Source organism: Petaurus breviceps, unplaced genomic scaffold (genome assembly GCF_028583685.1).
Source record: "Petaurus breviceps papuanus isolate PSGF00001 unplaced genomic scaffold, PetGlider_PUasm1.0 90919, whole genome shotgun sequence".
In the NCBI taxonomy this organism is placed as follows: domain Eukaryota; kingdom Metazoa; phylum Chordata; class Mammalia; order Diprotodontia; family Petauridae; genus Petaurus; species Petaurus breviceps.
In genome coordinates, this window is record NW_027187378.1 from 41795456 (window position 1) to 41810430 (window position 14975).

At 38.5% G+C, this 14975-nt stretch overlaps 1 long non-coding RNA gene across 4 annotated transcripts in view; it reads left to right on the forward strand.

The window, feature by feature from the left end:
- The window catches only part of LOC138152132 (uncharacterized), a 74618-nt gene extending 59662 nt beyond the window's left edge, over positions 1-14956 (forward strand). For 3 of the 4 annotated variants that reach the window (XR_011166041.1, XR_011166042.1, XR_011166040.1), the window contains exons 2-3: positions 11429-11571; positions 13521-14956. This is a non-coding gene — a long non-coding RNA (uncharacterized lncRNA). Of the gene's footprint in view, positions 1-10096; positions 10493-11428; positions 11572-13520 lie in introns of all 4 variants that reach the window. The other variant, XR_011166039.1, reaches the window with a different exon arrangement.
- Positions 14957-14975: the final 19 nt, after the last annotated feature.

The following is a 14975-nucleotide window of genomic DNA, read 5'->3' on the forward strand; positions in this document are numbered from 1 at the left end:
CCAGGGGAGTTTATGAAATAATCAAGAGAAGCAGTGTAGAGGGAGAAGAGAAAAAAGCCCAGGATATAACCCTGGGGGACCCTCATGGTAGAAGACATGATCTGGAAGAAGATTCAGCAAAGAGACAGAGAAAGAGTGGTCAAATAGTAGGAGGAGAATTGGGATAAAGTGATACCAAAAACTTAGAAGAAAGTTTCAAGGAGGAGAGAGTGATCAACAGTGTGAAAGGCTGCAGAGAGATCAAAGAGAATGAGGTAAGAAAAAAGACCATTGGATTTAGCAACGAAGAGATCATCAGTAACTTTGGAGAGAATGGTTTTTAAAAATTAATTTATTTACTTTTAATTTATAACATTCAGTTCCACAAGCTTTTGAGTTCCAAATTTTCTCCTCCTCCCTCTCCTCCCTCCTCCCTGAGAAAATAGTCTTGATGGAATGATTTGGTCAGAAGCAGGATTGTAAGGAATCAAGAAGATAGTGAAAGGAAAGAAAGCAGAGACTCTCTATTGTAGATAACCCTTTCTAGGAGTTTAGCACAAAGGGCAGAGAAGATATAGGACAATAGTTAACAGGATGGAGAGATCAAGAGTGGGTTTCTTCAGGATGAGATAAAAATGGATATGCTTGTAGGCAGTGGGGAATGAGCCAGTAGACAAGGAGAGATTAAGAATAAGTAAAAGAGTGGGGATGACAGAAGGGGCAATCTGTTGGAGGAGATGGGCTGGAATAGGATCTCTTGAGTAAGTGGAGAGATTAGCCTTGGTAAGCAGTGACTCTGCCTATCCACCTGCAAAGGAGGATAGTGGCAGAAGGTGTCTGAGTGATAGGAGATGAGGAAGGGGGGAGAAAAGGGACCTCACAAAAAATGGCTTCAATTTTTTCTTTAAAATATGAGTTATTTCTCAACTGAGAGAATGGAGGGAGAGGAAAACAAAGAAATTTAGGGAGAGATGAGAAGATTTAGAAGAGCAGCTCTGGATGACAGGATAGTGAGGTGATAAGAAAGGTATAATCGTATTGCCTAGCAATAGTGAGGGTCCAATTGAGGTTGTATAATATAAATTTGTAGTAGATCCAGTCTGGATGGTTGTGTGATATTCTCCATATTCCTTCAGCAGCATGTATATAGGAGTAAAGGTGGTAAATAGTGGAAGTGACCCAAGGCTGAGGTTTGCCTGGGTGTAATTGAGTATAATTATTATTTTTTAAAAAAAAATTTAACTAATTAATTTTTAATTTTCAACATTCTTTTGAATGTTGAAGCTTTCGAGTTTTAAATTTTCTTTGCCTCACTCCCCTCGCCCTCCCCAAGATGGCATTCAGTTTGATATAGGCTCAACATATACATTCATATTAAGCATATTTTCATATTTGTAATGTTGTAAAGAAGAATTAGAACCAATGGAATGAGCCATGAGGAATAAGAAATTAAACAAAACAAAAAACAAAAAAAAGAGCAAATAGTATGCTTTGATGTGCATTCAGACTCAGTAGTACTTTCTTTGGATGTGGATAGCATTTTCCATCATGAACCTTTTGGAATTATCTTAGAACTTTGCATTGATGAGAAGAGCTAAGTCATTGGCTATACTTATCAAGGGGCTAGGAATTCAAGAAAGGACAGTGTAAAGTTGAATTGCTTCACCCAAGGGACATAAAGAAAGAGGGAAGAAGGTCAAAGGCAGAATCTTGAAGGAACTGAATGGAGAAGAAATGTGATGATGTGCCAAATGAGGCTGAATTCAGATAGATAGGACTTTAACCAGTAGAAAGCAGGATATATCAAGGATATATGGGGAAAAGGGGTGGAGAGGTGGTCAGAAGTGTTGAAAGTTTCAGAAAGGTCAAAGAAGATACAGAAAAGGCCACTGGATTTAGAAACCCAGGAAGGAATCATTGATCACCTTTGAGAAGGCATTTTAATAGAGTGGTAGTGTTGGAAGCTAAACCACATAGTATTGAGAAGTGAGTAGAGAAGTTGATGGAGACAGTGTAGATGACTCATTCTAGGATTCTAATAGTAAAAGGGAGGAGAGACATAGTATGATGTCTTGAGGGAATGTCAAAGTCGATTGAAAGCTTTTTAAATGTGGGGAGGCCTGCATTTGCTTGTCAGGAGTGAGGAAATAAGTAGTTATTGTTGTAGTTATTACAGTCATGTCTGACTCTTTACGACCCCATTAGGAGTTTTCTTGGCAGAAATGTTAGAGTGGTTTGCCATTGTCCTTCTTCAGCTCATTTTATAGCTGAGGAAACTGAGGCAAACAGAGTTCAATGACTTGCCCAGGGTCAAACAGCTAGTAAGTGTCTGAGACTGGATTTAAACTCATGAAGATAAGTCTTCTTGATTCCAAGCCCATCCAAGTACTCATGTACTGTACCACCTAACTGCCCAGTAGATGGGGAAATACTGGAGTTGAGAGAGAAGAAATAATCTAGGGCAGAGCTTCTTAATCATTTTTTTGGGGGGCCAAAAACATTCTAGTAGTCTGGGCGAAACCTATGGACTCTTCAGACTAATTATTTTATTTTATTTTCAGTTTTTAACATTTTTATTTAAAATTTTGAGTTCCAAATTCTATCAATCCCTCCCTCCCCTCTCCCTGAGACAGTAAGCAATCAAATATAGGTTATACATGTGCAATTATGTAAAACATTTCCATATTATCAAACTAATTATTTTAAATTAATAAAATAAGGAAACCAGATATATTGAAAGACAGTTATACACATACACATTTACATATATACACATATATACATACACATGTAAAGCAAATTCTCAGGCTCTATGCTAAGGACCCCTGATCTATGGAATAGTCTTCTGAAGAAAATGGTGTGGGAATAGAAAAAGGGCACAGGAATTGGTCTTAGTAAGAAGGGCCACCTCATCATCCAAGACCAGAACAAGAAAGGAAATATGATGAAAGAGTGACATTTTCAGGTATGGTGCAGAAGAGGCAAGGGGTTCAGAATGGATGCTATTTTCCTAATGAAATCAGAAGCATGGCACTGTGGGTGTTGTACCACTGAAGCTCTGAATTGAGAGGAGACAATTGTTTGTATACATATAACTTCAGTATCCATCCAATCAAAGGATTTAGAGCAGACAAGAACCTCAGTGTTGTTTCTTCCACCCCCTAATTTTTTAGAGCAGAAAATGAGCCTGAGAGGAGAAAAGTGACATTTCCAAGGTCATACGTAGTAAGTTGTTGAGTTGAGATTCCAAACTGGCTTTTTAATTCAAGAGCCAATATTCTTTTTGTCACAGCAAAATAGAATTATGATGACTCTGGTCTTGCTGAATGGCAGTAGTATTCAGCCTGTAATGAAAAACAATGAGAAAATTGAAGGGACACCTATTCATTTAAATATTCTGCAGTGTCAGAGAAATAAAGGACAAACTTCAGAGGAAATGCATCCTGAAACAGTATCAGAAGCAACCCAAGAAATGCTAGGAGTGGAGATAAGGGGAGGTTTGAATAGATAAAAGATATATACCCTAAGGAAATTAAGGAAACTGTATCTTCTGTCAGAGAACTCAGGGAAGAGATTAAAAAATTGACAGAAATAGAAAACAACATAGAAGAAGTAAAAAACATTATTGGAAGGAGAAGCCCAAATTAGTAAACATTTGTTCAGTGCCTACTATGTGCAAGGCCCTGAGTTTGATACTGGGGATACAAAAAATGAAACAAGAAAGTTGTGTAGGATCTTAAGATTTAGGATAGAGAAGTCCTTTCCTTAGCAATCATAATTAGACCACACCATTGGTCCAATCCCCTCATTTTACAGGTAAGGAAGCTGAGACCCAGAGAATTTCAAGTTATGTTGCCAAGATCACCTAGGCAGTAAGTAGCAGAGCTGGGATTCAAACCTAGGCTGTCTGGGTCAGGGAACCATAAATGCTGAGGTTTTGGGGTTTAGGGGTGTTCAAGACCCTAAAATACCAATATGCCAAGTCCTGCCGAATGAATTTGACTCAAGCCTTCTCTCAGTCAAAGAAAACAAAGTTTATTAAAGATTTGCCATATTGATTAGACTCTTTAGGAGCCTAAGCATTTGTGATGCTTGTACTGACGAGTGGGCCAGAACAATATAACACAGATTGAATCTGAGCTAGATTGAATCTCAGTGCCTTCATGGAGACAAGATGGATCTTATGTACAGAAAGACTGTGGGAGGAATCTAGGGGTGGTCTAGAGGAGAGGTTTGGGGAGGGTGTTGAGGAGGAGGTCAGACTCCAGGAAAGGGATTAAGGGTGGGAAATAGGTGAAGGCTACCTGGAGATGACAGACAGTGGAGGGCTAGGCTAGGTTAAGAGTAACAGAGATTTGGGCCTGGGATAATGGAAGGCTTTTGGTCTCTGGGAAATGCCACATCAAGTGGAAAGATTCAAGGGAGTCCCCAGAGCCTAAACCCCATCATTAATACAAGTCCAAGGATTCTTCAACTCCATTGTGATGACTTTCTGTAAGGCATTATATCATAGCTGGAAAGATAAGACAGACACATGTAATATAACTAATATGACCCCTTATAATTTGTTAAATGTCTAGAAGAAGGTCTAAACAGAACCATAGGAGATATTTGAGAAAGGAAGGATCAATGACTTTTACCTAGAGGGAATCCAGGGAGGCTTCAAGGTTATACCTTGAAGGATAGGAAAGAGGTCAGTAGAATTAGATTTTAGGCATGCAAATCTACCCAGAGGTAGGAAAGGGAAGATTGAGATTGGAACAATGGATGACCTGATTTGACTGGAATGAAAAGTATGTAAAAGGGAATGGTACCAGATAGTGAAGGGGAGTAAAACTAGATAAGACTGACCCAAGAGGGTAGGGATCAATTGTGAAGGGCAGAATTTGTGTTTTTATCTTGTAAATATGGAAGGAAGGAAATGAGGGTTTATTAAAGCACCCTTTTACAGATATTCTCTCATTTGATGCTTACAATAACCATGGGAGGTAGGTGCTATTATATCCCCATATTATAGTTGTGGAAACCAAGGCATTCAGAGGCTAAGTGACTTGCCTTTAAGTGACAGAGAGGAAATGTCTGAAGCCAAATTTGAAGCCAGGTCTTAACCCCAGACTCAGCACTCTATCCACTCCACCACTTTAGCAGCCCAGGTATGGGTGACAGGGAGGACTGAAGGGAAAAAAAAATACAGTAGAAATAGGGCAGTTAGGAAGTGAACTATATTTAAAAAGTATTTTTGGTGTGTTGAATTTGAGTTATGCATGAGACATCTAGGTGAACGTGTCTTAGTGTTCAGCTGGCAAGGCAAGGCTGGAGCTTAGAGAAAAAGTTAAGTCTGGAGAGCTAGATTCGGGTGTCATCTACAGAAAGCTGATGAACTGAAGCTTTAGGGGTGGATAATAATAATAATGCTTCCTCTCAACAATTCTGTGAACTAGTAGTGTAAGTATGCCTATCCCCATTTTAAAGATAGGAAAATCCACTCTAAGTGTGGAGACTTTCTAATGGTCACACAGCTAAGAAGTGTCTGAAGTGTCTTAAGAGGGATTCAACCTTCTTCTGGTCTAGCTGAGTTACTCAATTATCTGGGTCTCCATTCAGGCAGCTCCGTCTACTCACAGGTTGTGTTTGTCCTTTGTTTTCTAAGAGGACCATGGCATCAGGGAAATGATTGACTTTGATTTGAGAGAGGGAGGGTTTACTGACTAGATACCTTCCTTCCTTCCTTCCTTCCTTCCTTCCTTCCTTCCTTCCTTCCTTCCTTCCTTCCTTCCTTCCTTCCTTCCTTCCTTCCTTCCTTCTTCCCTTCCTCCCTTCCTCCCTTCCTCCCTTCCTTCCTCCCTTCCTCCCTTCCTTCCTCCCTTCTTCCCTTCCTCCCGGTCTTCCTCCCTCCCTCCCTCCCTCCCTCCCTCTCTCTCTCTCTCTTTCTCTCTCTCTTTCTCTCTCTTTCTTTCTTTCTTTCTTTCTTTCTTTCTTTCTTTCTTTCTTTCTTTCTTTCTTTCTTTCTTTCTTTCTTTCTTTCTTTCTTTCTTTCTTTTTCTTTCTTTCTTTCTTTCTTTCTTTCTTTCTTTCTTTCTTTCTTTCTTTCCTTCTTTCTTCTTTCTTTCTTCACAAAACCTTAAGCCCAGTTAACTGTGAAGCTCATAGATTGGACTACAGTAGGTCCTTGCCCAAGCTCCAATGACGTTATTTTGGGCCCTCCTGACTTGGATTGAATGTTAATGATAACTTTCTCTTTGGAACAGCAACCATGAGGGTCTTCCTCTTCCAGTTTGATTTTTAAAAATTTTTTCCAATTAAAGGGGCCATCCCTTCACTCCTTATAGAGGCCTATTCACTGAATGGATGTTGCCTAACTCTAAGAGAGCACCTGAAAAGGCCTTAGCCTAAAAGGATAGGATCTCCCCTTGCATCCTGAGTCATCTCCAGTCATCCTGATGAATATCTGGTCCCTGGATCCAAATGGCTCTGGAGGAGAAAGTGAGGCTGATAACCTTTCACAGCCCTCCCTCACTCAAATAAAAGTCAACTACAAGTCATGTCATCATCTCCCTAATGTCACGGTCCTCTTCAAAAATGAAGGACAAAAACATCAACACAACATGGTCTAGTACATTTTCCATTATGCCATACTTCCTAATGGATGAGATCACCATGAGAGGAGAGAGAAAAGAAAGATAGAAAGAGACAGAGGGAGAGAAAGTCAGAGACAGAGCAGAGGGAAAAAAAAGAACAGAGAGGGGGAGGAAAGAAAAACAGAGACAGGTAGGCAGAGAGGCAAAGAAGGAGAAGGATTGAGTCGTGGGGCAAGACAGACACAGAGATAGAGATAGAAAGTCAGAGAAAAAGGAGAGTGAGAGAAGAAGAGGAGTGAATAGAAAAAGAGAGAGAGAGACAGAGAGAGAAGAGGAGAACGGAGAGAGAGAAGGAAAATTGATGCAGCAGAATAAAGAACAATGGATACTGGTTACAAAGTGGATAAGAATCATGAAACAAGGTTACAAAAGAAACTGGTTGCATTGTGTAGAAAAAGGGTTTGCTCCCAAACTAGATGCTTTACAAAAACTAACCATGTTCTAGGGTACAAAAACTCACAAATATATACAGAAAGGAAGAAATATTAAATACATCCTTTACTGGCCAGCACACAATAGAAGTTGTAATCAATAAGTGGAGTTTGAAGAAAGGCTCCAGATTTAAATGGAGATCATTTAATCTAATCCTAAAGAATGAGAATGTTAAAGAACTGATCATAGAAACAATATATAATTTTACCAAAGAAAATGATAACAATGAAACAATGTACCAAAACTTTTGAGATGTAGCCAAGGATGTCATTAGGGGAAGACATTATTTCTAAACATTGTCTTCAATAAGCCCGCTAAAGTAAATACAAAAATAGAAATTTTGAAAATTATAAAGAAAGGTAAAACAAAAAAAAATAATGATTTGATAAGTATAAATGAGCAGTTGTTTTTTTTAAAGTCTAATGAAATGAACAAATCAATAACTAATTTGATTTAAAAAAAGATAAGTTACCAAAATAAAAATAAAATGAGTGAAATTACAACAGGTGAAGAGGAAATAAAGGAAATTGCCAGAAATTATATTATCCAATTGTGTTCCAAAAACAAATTAAGCAGCTAAATATTTACAAAATATAAAATACCTAGTTTAACAGAACAAGAACTAGAGAATTTAAACAAATCATTCCAATTGAATAAGACATAATTGAACTACCAAAGTGGGGGAAAACAGTTCCAGATGAACTCATAAATGAATTTTTTCAAATGGTTAAAGATCAATGAACTTCAAACATTATTCAAATTGTTTAAAGAAATAGACATAAAAGGGCACTTAACCAAGGGTGTGCTGGCAAATGTTTAACAACAAGCTTACCTTATTAATATTTTCTCTATCATTTTCTTAAGTCTAGAAATCAACAAAACAATAGCTCAGCCCCTGATTTATGACATTTGCCAATTTTAGAGGTGTAAATGTTTATAGTGAAAATTTAACAATTGGCTTTTATGAGCCAGTACAAGTTAATACCAGAATACCCTTACTCATATACCACTCCCTTTCTCCCATCTCCCATCTCTGCCTTTCTATAGGTTCTACCTCATGGTTAGGATGTACTGTCTTTCCACCTGTCTAACTTTTAAAATCTCTAGCTTCTAATCTTGGCTCAAATACTACTTCCTACATGGAATCTTTCTTAATCACCTCAAGTGCCAGTGATTTCCCTATAAAATTACTTTATATATACTGTATTTCATATATTTAATTATTTACCTGCTATTTCCCCTTTTAGAATTTAAGTTCCTTGAGGTCAGAGACTGTTTAATTTTTGTCTTTGTCTTACCTAACATAATTCCTGACATAGGAAGCCATAGAAAGTCAATGATCTGTAGCTGAAAGGGACATTGGAAGTGATTTAGTCCATCTCCAAGGACCTCATTTTACAGAAGAGGCACATGAGGCCCAGAGTGGTTAAGAAACTTTCCCAGGGTCATTTGGTAGTAACTGAACTCAGCTTCTATAACTTCCAGGTTAGTGCTCTTTCCTTGGTCCCATACTGTCTCTAAAACAATAGAACTTTCATAAATACTTGTTTATAAAGGAGGACTTGTCTTGCCAGACTTTAAAGTACATTATAATTATCAAGTCTATTGGATATTGATAAAAATTTAAAAACAGAATCACAGAAAATAGAGATGCCAAAAATAGATTAAAATGTGTACAAAGGTTAGTGTTTGATGAACATATTGATATTAAACAGCAGGGAAAGGAATCATTATTGCATAAATGTCGTTGGGCAAGCAGGATAGCAATCTAGTAAAACATAAATTTAGATCCTCACCTCATACCATATACTACAATAAATTCCAACTGGATCAATGAGTTAAACATCAGAAGAGAGCCATAAAAATGTTAGAAGAAAATGGAATAATATATTTGTCTCACTTATAAAGGGGAGATACATTCTTCTCTATCAAAAAAGTGCAAAAAATAATTGAGGACAAGGGAGATAGATTTTATTATTAAAAGTAAAAATTCTGTATAATGAAAAATGATTTTTACCAATATAAAATAATATAGTAAGTAGGAAAAACCTTTAAGGCAAATATAATACTCAAAATTTAGAAGGAATTGATACTAAATTCTAGGGGCAGCACCCACAGTGAAATTTATATTCTTTATATCTTTCAGTTAATTGTACTGTAAATATGTGGTCTTTTTAAAAAATATCTTTTGCTTACCTCTTCCTTTTTCATATTTTCTTCAAGAATGCCCTCAATGTATGTATAGGAAAGTAACATATAAGCCAGTTATTATTAATATTCTCTATTATATTTATTTTGGTAACAATAATGTCTGAGATTTTTTTCCAAGCCTTTGGTATCTTCAACTCCCTAAGTACTTTGAGAATTGATCCTTTAATGTCCTCAAAATTGCATTACCTCCAAAAGAGACCTCTTCTGTATCTATTTGGTCTATTCCAGCTTCTCTTATTGTCTTTGTTTTTTTCAGTGCCATTTTTATGTCCTCATATAGCACATCATGGAGTCCAAATATAGTGGCTCCACTGTAATTGATAGAGAAATAATTTTATATAAAGCATCTTTATAGATCTTTTCCATCTTTTATATGTTTGTTGTCTTCTTTTCAGTTTCATCCTTAAATGCCCTTGAGATGATTTTGTTAAATTGGGTCTCTTTCTAATCTTTCTCAAATTATCCTGGTCCTTACTTTTTTTTATGAATCGATACTGCTCATAATCTTCTGTTATCTTCCTTTGTGAGATCTTAAAAGCAAGTTTATAGTCTGAATCAGTGTTCCCCTTGCCTGCCATATCTTTCCACTTGGCAGGGAAATAAAAAATTGTTGACTAAGGTGATATTTGAGCTCTTTTGGTTACATTGTTGTGCTGATGATTTACAATGGTCAAACTCCTTACAAAATGGTGATAGTCTATTCTTATGTCTGTTCTTTGATCTACTTCCAATTTTTTTTTTTAGCATCAATTGCTTATTTAAATAAGTCAGTTTGGTGTTGCTTCAATCACATGCTATATCTTCTAATTTTAGTTCTTTTCTTTATTTTGACATAGGGAGTCTCCTTCACCTTGGAATTTCCTGTATCTGTGAAATCACAGATCTACTCCCTATCCCCATCCTTCTAGCTTGGTCTAGCTGTACAAAGACAGTTGTAAGGGTTATGGGATTTAAAGATCTTCCATGCCCCGTTGGACTTGCTGACGTAGCAGGAAGGGGCGGAGCAAGAGGAAGCAGAAGCCAAGCTAGCGTTCCTGCGTTGGCTGGCGGTGGTGGTGACGGCGGCAGCAGCAGAGGCAGTGGCAGCGCGAAGCCCTTTTTGAGTTAGGACTGCTAAGGACTTTCTGCTAAGGACTCCTGCTGAGGACTGCCAGGGGCCGGAGCTGCTGGGAGCGCGCTTCCAGGACGCTGGGTGGTTGCTGTGAGTGGGGAGAGGAGGACCTTTGCCTGAGGTAGCCTGTTCTGTTTTAAAGGCTTGAGAATGTGGGTGCTTTCTACTTTATCTACCTGTGCCAATATCATAACTACTCTGATGGCTTTCACTTTCTGGTTTTGGGACTCAGTCTTTTGGTATCTTAATAAATTTTCTAGTTTATTTCCTCATATGGCAAACATGACGTATTTTGTAATGGATAATTATATCAGCATATTTGTAATCTCTATAGGCATTGTGAATATGGCATTGCTGATACAACAGTTGACTTAGAAATGACTCCTGCATGGATAATCAATTGTTTTTAGTTTGTAAAATATAATCAACCTCACTTTTTCACAATTTTATTTGGAACCTGTCATGTTCAACACCTCCAAAACATCTTCTCAAAGAAATAACTCAAGTTAAACAGGCTTAGAATTGTGTATAGTCTACCTTCAAAATCTTTTCTTTCCTATTCTTTTTTTTCCTTGCTTTTTGGAGGGGGGAGGGCCAGGCAATTGGGGTTAAGTGACTTGCCCAAGGTCACATGGCTAATAAATCTTGTGTCTGAGGCTGAATTTGAACTCAGGTCCTCCTGACTCCAGGACCGGTACTCTATTCACGGTGCCACCTACCTACTCCTTTTTCTTATTCTTAAACCACACATTGCAGCATATATTTCATTGTTTGTCTCTGTGCCCACTTGTGTATTGACATCACCAAATATTAAAGTATATGCTGTTTTAGCTTTGAGGGTCTCATATAGTTCTTAATAAAATTTCCCTTTCCTCTTCTTCTTTGGCAATGGATATTGGTGCATAAGCTGAAATTATTTTCATGGTAGTAATCTTGTAAATGATAATCACAAGCACTGCAGTAAGACATCATTAATTGTCCATGAAGTGATGCTTCCTGTAACCCTTGAATGTACAATAAAGCTGACTTTTCTAACTCCTTCATTTTCCTCCTTCAGGTGCCACTCCTACAGGAGACCTTTTATCAATTTCATATGAACTGATTGAATCAACCTACAATACCATTTGGAACCACACAAGAAAAGTTTACTATATCATTTATACCCTTGGACCCAGAAGCCTGGGTTTATAACCCAAAAAGGTGGGTATGAGCAAAGCTCTAAGGAGAACTTGTGAGTCATTCTATTGATCTGTGACTTCTTTTATCTTCTGGTTTAATTTAGAGTAATAATGTTGAAATTGATATCAACCACTTCTTCTAGTATCAAGTCCAACCACTGATTTTTGGACAAGGGACTCAGATTTAGAAAACCAGTAGCTAAGTTAATGTTTATAGAAGTCTAAAAATTTGTGACCTGCCACCCCCTCCCCCCAACCTGGTCCAGTCTTTGATAAAGCAGAGGTAGTGGGGTACAATGAGAAAGAGGAATGAACTGGAAAACAGAGACCATGGTTTGGAGTCCTGGCTCTTCTACTTATTTATCTGAGTGACCTTGAGTGAATTACTTCACCACTCTGGGTCTCAGTTTTCTTATAAGTAAAATGAAGCAATTAGATTAGAAGATCTCGAAGGTCTTGTCCATTTGTAAATCCTCTGTCCTCTACCAAATCAGCCAGCTTCTGCTTACAGACCATATACAATGTGGAAGTCACTGCCTTTATAATGCAGTGCTCACATGGAGGTCAGTAGAAGGGATACAAGGATACTCTCAAGGTCTCTCTGAAGAACTTTGGAAGCTGTTGTGAAACATGGAAGAACTGACACAGAACAGCCCAGTGAGGAATGCCTGTATCAAAGAAGGCACTGTGCTCTATGAGGACAGCAGAATTATAGTGGTTCAAAAGAACCGGGAGATGGGCAAATTTAGAAACATCTCCACTCCAAATGTTTATATGAACTATATGTGCCTGATCTGTGGTAGAGCCTTCCAAGCTTGCATTGGTCTGATCAGCCAGATCAGACCCTAACTGTACCTTGACACCAACATAGTGATGTCATTTTGATCTTCTTTGAAAACGAAGGACAACAATCAACAATGCAACCAATTCTAGGCTATGGCTTCAAGGAGGTGAAAATAGCAAGGCCTTTGGGAAGAGATGGGTCAACCCCCAGAATGGGCTTGGAACCTTTTATCAATGGCAGGGATCTAGGCATGAACATGGGGAGAAATGTAGGCACCTTAGTGTATAGTGTTATCTTTTAAAGGATGTGCCTTTCCCCAAGCAGGTTATTAAATTAATTCAGAACTTATGCTCACACTTAAAAGATTTCTGTCATATTTTATGAACATGATGATCTCAGAGTAATTTGCACTGGAGATGTGTCATATTAAATCAGAGACACTAATAAACTTTATTACTTAAACTCCACATGGATTAGCTGCTGCGGCAGATAAACTATCCCACCCTTGTACACATATTTATGCCCTTGAAATATGGTCTCTCCTATGGGAAAATGTAAATAAATTTGATAAGTCTGCCTCCACCCTGTCAATAAATAGACTTGCTAAGGCTGGGTACTCTGACACTGCCTAAACTGAGCTGTTGGATGTGTCCATCACCTGACATTCCTCTTCTCCTTTCTGAGAGGGAGCTAAAGGGAGATTGGCTTGAATCCAGACATAGGCACTTTTCTTGGGATTTACAAACACTTTGGTCTCTTTGGTTTCATCACCCTCAGTTCATGCTGCTTGGAATTTATTGTGGCATATAGCTGTTCAGTGAATAGAGGGAAATGCAGAAAATCATAGACTCAGAAACAGAGTGGGAAGGGACTTGGAGGTCAGTTAGCCTAATCCATTCCAGAGCAGGAATCCTCTTTCCAATCACCCTGACAAGGGGTCACCCACCTCTGCTTAAGGACTTCTAGTGATGGGGAATCTCCTTATCTCCCATGGCAACCCATTTCACTTTTAGATAGCTCTAATTGCTAAGAAAATATCCAGCTAAAAGCTGTCTTTGTAACTTCCTTCTGTTACTGCTAGTTCGGTCCTCTGGGGTTAAGAAAAATAAGTCTAATCCTTCTTCCCTGTGACAGCCCTTTGAATATAGGAAGTCATCATTTTCTTTCTTAAATCTTTTCTTCTCCAGGTGTTCTGGGACAGACCTGCCTCAGACCAGTCTGATGATTCAGATTTGGGATTGGAATGGAATGAGACATCCACAGACCATCTAACAAAGAAGAAATTTATTTAACTATATAGCATGGGCAGTGTATTCAGCAAGGACACAGTATTGATCCAGTGGATTTCAGTTTTTCTTTTCTCTCTCTCCCCGCTTTTTTGCCCTATGGGCATCTCTGAATTATGTGTCAAATCTGACTTCCGTGCTGGGTTTTTATACTTAGGTGGCCAGGAAGCTACTCAATGGTTTGAGCCTTAGTTTACTGGACCAGTTAAGTCTTGAAGATGGGTGTGTTATTTTTTTTTTTAAGGAAAAGTTAACTTAGCTTGCATGGGATAGATGTTTCTCTGATGACACTAATCTATACTTCTTCAGTCCTATTAGTTGATCTTTGTTTGGCATGGTTTTGAGTCCTCCATACCCTCCTGACTGACTTTAGGCTGCCAATGTTCTTTCTAAAGTGTAGAGCTTAGACTTGAAGAAAATGTTCCTCACGTGGTTTGACCAGAGTATGGGGATGGGGGTGTGGACATTGTGTACCTCAAGATCACATTAGCATTTTTGACTGTTCTATCACACCCTTTATTTAAACTAAGCTTGAGATTCACTAAAGACCCCATGTTTTTCCCACATAAGCTATTGTCTATTAATGTAGCAATCCATCCATCCATCCATCTATCTATTCATTCATGCATCAACAAGTATTTATAAAACTAAAAGTGAAACAGTCCTTTCCACTAAGGAGTCTGCATTCTACTATGGGGTGAGGTGAGGGGAAGGAGACAATGTGAACATATAAGGCCCTCTTGAGCTACTCCCTCAGCTTTCACTCACACTTGTGGGTTGGGTCCACAGAGAATGACTGCTACTTTGGGTTCTAGAAGGAAGTTCTATAGGGCAGTATTTCTGAAGCTATAGCTCATGAGCCCCTAACAATGTATTTCTGAGTAACAGTTATTCACTAAACACAGTTAGTTAGCTCTTATAAGAGGCATTTAATAAGGTGACCTAGTAAGAGCAGTGGCTATAAAACGTCCTCCACGGTGCACACTTCCATGAATGCATACACAGAAATCTGTGCGTAAGAATGGGCACACATTTAGATCACAGTGGTAGTGAGAAACATATATAGACAGTACATGTGGCTAAGGCTACTTACTACTCTGGAACTTTAGGGTCTGGAAGTTCTTTCTCTCTTTGTGGAGATTTTACATAACTCCTGGGTATAGTGTCTCAACTTGGTGGTTCACTGAGCTGGGCTCCTGAGGTGTGCTCCTTTCTGCGGTTCTACCCTTTAATTGCCAAGGCTGTACCTCTGCTGTACTTCTGCTATACCTCTGCTGTACTTCTGCTGTACCTCTGCTGTACCTCTCCTCTCCTCTCCTCTCCTCTCCTCTCCTCTCCTCTCCTCTCCTCTCCTCT